At 34.6% G+C, this 6559-nt stretch overlaps 1 protein-coding gene across 2 annotated transcripts in view; it reads right to left on the minus strand.

Moving 5' to 3' along the window:
• Positions 1 to 6162, minus strand: part of LOC138314554 (bifunctional 3'-5' exonuclease/ATP-dependent helicase WRN-like) — a 28154-nt gene extending 21992 nt beyond the window's left edge. Inside the window, exons 1-4 of one of the 2 annotated variants that reach the window (XR_011207392.1) lie at positions 6061 to 6162; positions 4946 to 5030; positions 4511 to 4624; positions 3394 to 3478 (exon numbers count right to left, since the gene is read on the minus strand). The gene's annotated coding sequence lies outside the window, so the exon portion shown is untranslated. Of the gene's footprint in view, positions 1 to 3393; positions 3479 to 4510; positions 4625 to 4945; positions 5031 to 6060 lie in introns of those variants that run through there. The other variant, XR_011207393.1, reaches the window with a different exon arrangement.
• Positions 6163 to 6559: the final 397 nt, after the last annotated feature.

Consider the following 6559-nt stretch of genomic DNA (forward strand, 5'->3'; position numbering starts at 1 on the left):
AAAAAAAATGAAAAAAAAAGACTGGAGAAAAAACAAAAACGAAAAAAAAAAACAAAGAAAAAAAAAAGAGAAAAAAAAGAAAAAAAGAAAAGAAAAAAGACACGAGAATAAACGAAGGAAAAAATAAAAAAAGAAAATAAAAAGAAATAAAAAAAAAGAAAAGAAAGAAAAACAAGAAAAAAAAAAACAGAAATAAAAGAAAGGAAAAGAAAAAAACGAAGACTCCCACCACACCCACCACCACCACACCCCCGTCCCCCCTCCCACCAAATGCTACCTGGACAGGTCTAAATACCACACCACCAACACTAGACAATATGTACTTACAATGTAAATGTTCTCTCCCCTTAATGTTACCAATCTACGAAATGTATAGAGCTGTCACCATATGTTTTTAATACCTTTAGGCTTCTTCGGCACTCCAAAATGAGCATAGATATAGACGTACACCCCCCAATTTCTTGATTTGACCGGCTAATTCCAAGGTTCACCTAAACTGGAACATTGCATACATTGATGATCTGTGAACTAAATATTCTGACTAAGTTCTGAGGAGAACCATGCACCGCAGCAACAGCCATGTCCATCGTACCGCCATCTGATGTTAAACAGCGCACATGTCACACGTTTACAGACCGTTGGGCTAATTTACCTCGAATCTATGTTATATGTGTACCATTAACATACCAGGGCCCAATTCTAAAATAAACTGCATGCATGAGAGTAGTCACAGTAGACACATATTAATTCTAAAACTTGGCTGACATACCTTTTGTATCCATGAAACTCACTCGGCTCCAGTGACTGACTCTTATAACTTCCGGTTGCGTTCCGCTATAGAGAGCAACCATTAAATATTTTTACATAGACCACCGTGTTAAACTTTGTTAAAGTTTTGTACTGTATTATTAAAACAAAGAAATATTCAAGTTAGGTATTGTGTTCGTATAATTAAAGACCTAGGTTCTCATATAACACTAAATAGAAAAAAAAGTTTGAGGGTCCTTTTCTGTCCTCAAACTCCAACCAGGGTAGCTTTATTGAAATCAGGCGCTTATTTAGGCACTAAAATATCCTTGGAAAAATTCTAATGTATTTTACCTACTTCATTATCAAAAATTGATATTTTGAACCTAAATCTCAATCGTTGAATTTCCAAATTGCGATATATGGTTATCTAGGAATAATTACCTGTCAGAAAACATTTTTACTTTTGAAACTTCATAATTAGGCCAGCCAATCAAGGCTCGGCCATTGCTAGCTCAATTCGTATACCGGTGAAGGGTCTTTTTTTTAAGTTGGTTTAAGTTAGCTATCCTGGCTCAATTCGGCTGTAATACATCACAGGGCCAAGTGTTTTATCGAACCTTCGGGGTCTTTTTTTTATTATTGTGTTGATCCAAATTATGTATTAAATATTGAAATAGTAGTTAATGTTGTTTAAGTTAATTATTGGTTACATCATTAAACTTTCTGAATATAATGAGAAAAAATAGGAAAAGTCCCCAGCCAAGCGGGGAGATATATCCATTTACATATCTTCCAAGTACCCCTATAATAATATAGAAATGTCAAGATTTTGGAAGAAAACCAGATATACCAAACCTTTTACATACATATTCAAATTTACCAGGAACATGGTTCCAGAGCCTTTTTCTGTTTAAAAATAAACAAATTTAAAACAAAGATCAAACCTGTAATAGAGCACAAAAGATGCATGTCTTTGTCCGTGAACTGGAATCTGATGCAACCTAAACATATATTTCCGGAAATCTTGAATGACCCGTAAAACACCATTAAATATGTTTCATTAACAGAGAAAATATTATTCACAACATGGTATATTTTTCATCATTATAACATAAAATGCATAATTTTAAATAAACTTTTTATTAGCCCTAATATTACAAATTAATCAGTTACACATCAATTAGTTAAATTGGCTTACCTGCGATATGAACACACCCCCACCCACCCCCTAGTCCACCAATTGTACCCTCCCCCCACCCCCCACCTAATTCCTTGGTTCACACCTAAACCGGAACATGCATACAGTTCCACGTGAACTAAATTCTGAACAACTGATGGAGGAGACTTGCACCCCACACGCACCCATGATGATAGTGATCGTACCCATCTGATGTGAAAAGCACATGCCGTGAACATTCGTTTATAGCCGTTGCTAATTACCTGCATCTCTACGTTTATATGTACCATTAACTTACTGGCCAATTCTAAATAAACTGCATGCATGGTCACAGTGACAAGTATTATTCTAGTGAAACTTTGGCTTCGGTACTTAGAGAGCAACCTTTGTATTCTATGAACTTATCTCTGGCTCCAGTGACTGACTCTCTATACTTCCGGACTTCCCTGCACTCAAACTTGCGTTCGCTATAGAGAGCAACCAACTAAATAATTTTTTACATAGACCAACAGTGTTGAAAACTTTGTTAAAAGTTTTGTACTGTATTATTAAAAAACAAAGGAATATTAGTTAGCTATGGTGTTCTATAATTAAAGTTTAGGTTCTCATATAACACTAAATAGAAAAAAAAGTTTGGGTACCCTTTCTGCTCAAACTCCAACCAGGTGTAGTTTTAAAGTTTTTTATTGAAAACAGGCGCATTTTGCACTATAATTAAATACTGAAAATTCTAATGTTTTTACCTATTCATTATCAAAGTTTGATATTTTTGAACCCTATGGTTTTTTTTCTCAATGTGAATTTCCAAATTCATATCATGGTTTATCTAGGAATAATTACCTGTCAGAAAACAGTTTTTACTTTTGAAATTCATATAATTAGCCAGCCAATCGGCGGCCGGATTAAAATTTTCTATCCTGGGCTCAATCTTGTATACACTGGGGCCATTTCGAAGGTCTTTTTTTTTTATTTAGTTGGTTTATCCCACATAGCAGAAATATAAAATTCCCGAATACTCACACTATGATGTTAAAGTGTAGTTCGGCTGTATGTCAAATCTGTTAATATGAACTTAAATCGTTCAAGTGGTGTGTACCAGGACAGAGCTTCACCCTTCGGACAGTCACACCCGCTGGAGTAATTCTGAATACATGAAATATTGAACTTACCACACTGTGTTGATTAATTGCAAATTATGTATTAAATATTGAAATAGTGTTAATGTTGTTTAAGTTAATTATTGGTTACATCATTAAACTTTTATGAATATAATGAAAAAAATAGGAAAAGTCCCCAGCCAAGGGGAGATAATCCATTACATATCCAAGTACCCCATAATATAGAAAATGTCAAGATTTTGGAAGAAAACCAGATATACCAAACCTTTTACATATTCAAATTTACCAGGAAACATGGTTCCAGAGCCTTTTCTGTTTAAAATAAACAAATTAAACAAAGATCAAAACCTGTAATGAGCACAAAAGATGCATGTCTTTGTCCGTGACTGGAATCTGTGCAACCAACATATATTTCCGGAAATCTTGAATGACCCTAAAAACACCATTAATATGTTTCATTAACAGAAAAAAATATATTCACAACATGGTATTTTTCATCATTATAACATAAAATGCATACTTTTAATAAACTTATTAGCCCTAATATTACAATTAAATCAGTACAATTAGTTAAATTGGCTTACCTGCGATGAACACCCCCCCACACCCCTTCCACCAATTGTACCCCCCCCCCCACCTAATTCCTGGTTCACCTAAAACCGGAACATGCATACAGTTCCGTGAACTAAATTCTGACAACTGAGGAGACCTTGCACCACGCACCCATGTGATCGTACCCATCTGATGTGAAACGCACATGCCACACACGTTTATAGCCGTGCTAATTACCTGCATCTACGTTATATGTACCATTAACTTACTGGCCAATTCTAAATAAACTGTATGCATGGTCACAGTGACAAGTATTATTCTAAAACTTGGCGACTTACCTTTGTATCTATGAACTTACTCGGCTCCAGTGACTGACTCTTATACTTCCGGTTGCGTTCGCTATAGAGAGCAACCAACTAAATAATTTTACATAGACCACAGTGTTAAACTTTGTTAAAGTTTTTGTACTGTATTATTAAAACAAAGGAATATTAGTTAGCTATGGTGTTCTATAATTAAAGTTTAGGTTCTCATATAACACTAAATAGAAAAAAAAGTTTGGGTCCTTCTGCTCAAACTCCAACCAGGGTAGCTTTATTGAAATCAGCAGGCGCATTTTGCACTAAAAAATACTGAAATTCTAATGTTTTTACCTATTCATTATCAAAGTTGATATTTTTTGAACCTAAATCTCAATGTGAATTTCCAAATTCATATCATGGTTATCTAGGAATAATTACCTGTCAGAAAACATTTTTACTTTTGAAATTCATAATTAGCCAGCCAATCGGCGGCCGGATTAAAATTCTATCCTGGGCTCAATCTTGTATACACAGGGGCCATTTCGAAGGTCTTTTTTTTATTTAGTTGGTGGTTTATCCCCATAGCAGAAATTTAAAATTCCTATACTCACCTATGATGTAAAGTGTATTTCGGCTGTATGTCAAATCTGTAATATGAACTTAATCGGTCAAGTGGTTTGTCCAGGACAGGGCTTCACCTTCGGACAGTCACCCGCGGAGTAATTCTGAAAACATGAAATATTGAACTTACACACTGTGTTGATTAATTGCAAATTATGTATTAAATATTGAAATAGTATTAATGTTGTTTAAGTTAATTATTGGTTACATCATTAAACTTTCTGAATATAATGAAAAAATAGGAAAAGTCCCCAGCCAAGGGGGAGATAATCCATTACATATCCAAGTACCCCATAATATAGAAAATGTCAAGATTTTGGAAGAAAACCATGATATACCAAACCTTTTTACATATTCAAATTTACCAGGAACATGGTTCCAGAGCCTTTTCTGTTTAAAATAAACAAATTAAACAAAGATCAAACCTGTAATGAGCACAAAAGATGCATGTCTTTGTCCGTGACTGGAATCTGTGCAACCAACATATATTTCCGGAAATCTTGAATGACCCTAAAACACCATTAATATGTTTCATTAACAGAAAAAAAATATTCACACCATGGTATTTTTCATCATTATAACATAAAATGCATACTTTTAATAAACTTATTAGCCCTAATATTACAATTAATCAGTACAATTAGTTAAATTGGCTTACCTGCGATGAACACCCCCCCCCCCACCCCTTCCACCAATTGTACCCCCCCCCCCCCCCACCTAATTCCTGGTTCACCTAAACCGGAACATGCATACAGTTTTACGTGAACTAAATTCTGACAACTGAGGAGACCTTGCACCACGCACCCATGTGATCGTACCCATCTGATGTGAAAAATGCCGACACATGCCACACGTTTATAGCCGTGCTAATTACCTGCATCTACGTTATATGTACCATTAACTTACTGGCCAATTCTAAATAAACTGTATGCATGGTCACAGTGACAAGTATTATTCTAAAACTTGGCGACTTACCTTTGTATCTATGAACTTACTCGGCTCCAGTGACTGACTCTTATACTTCCGGTTGCGTTCGCTATAGAGAGCAACCAACTAAAATAATTTTACATAGACCACAGTGTTAAACTTTGTTAAAGTTTTGTACTGTATTATTAAAACAAAGGAATATTAGTTAGCTATGGTGTTCTATAATTAAAGTTTAGGTTCTCATATAACACTAAATAGAAAAAAAGTTTGGGTCCTTCTGCTCAAACTCCAACCAGGGTAGCTTTATTGAAATCAGGCGCATTTTGCACTAAAAAATACTGAAATTCTAATGTTTTTACCTATTCATTATCAAAGTTGATATTTTGAACCTAAATCTCAATGTGAATTTCCAAATTCATATCATGGTTATCTAGGAATAATTACCTGTCAGAAAACATTTTTACTTTTGAAATTCATAATTAGCCAGCCAATCGGCGGCCGGATTAAAATTCTATCCTGGGCTCAATCTTGTATACACAGGGGCCATTTCGAAGGTCTTTTTTTTATTTAGTTGGTTTATCCCCATAGCAGAAATTAAAATTCCAATACTCACCTATGATGTAAAGTGTATTTCGGCTGTATGTCAAATCTGTAATATGAACTTAATCGGTCAAGTGGTTTGTCCAGGACAGGGCTTCACCTTCGGACAGTCACCCGCGGGAGTAATTCTGAAAACATGAAATATTGAACTTACACACTGTGTTGATTAATTGCAAATTATGTATTAAATATTGAAATAGTGTTAATGTTGTTTAAGTTAATTATTGGTTACATCATTAAACTTTCTGAATATAATGAAAAAAATAGGAAAAGTCCCCAGCCAAGGGGAGATAATCCATTACATATCCAAGTACCCCATAATATAGAAAATGTCAAGATTTTGGAAGAAAACCAGATATACCAAAACTTTTACATATTCAAATTTACCAGGAACATGGTTCCAGAGCCTTTTCTGTTTAAAATAAACAAATTAAACAAAGATCAAACCTGTAATGAGCACAAAAGATGCATGTCTTTGTCCGTGACTGGAATCTGTGCAACCAACATATATT

Source organism: Argopecten irradians, chromosome 2, assembly GCF_041381155.1.
Source record: "Argopecten irradians isolate NY chromosome 2, Ai_NY, whole genome shotgun sequence".
NCBI classification, from domain to species: domain Eukaryota; kingdom Metazoa; phylum Mollusca; class Bivalvia; order Pectinida; family Pectinidae; genus Argopecten; species Argopecten irradians.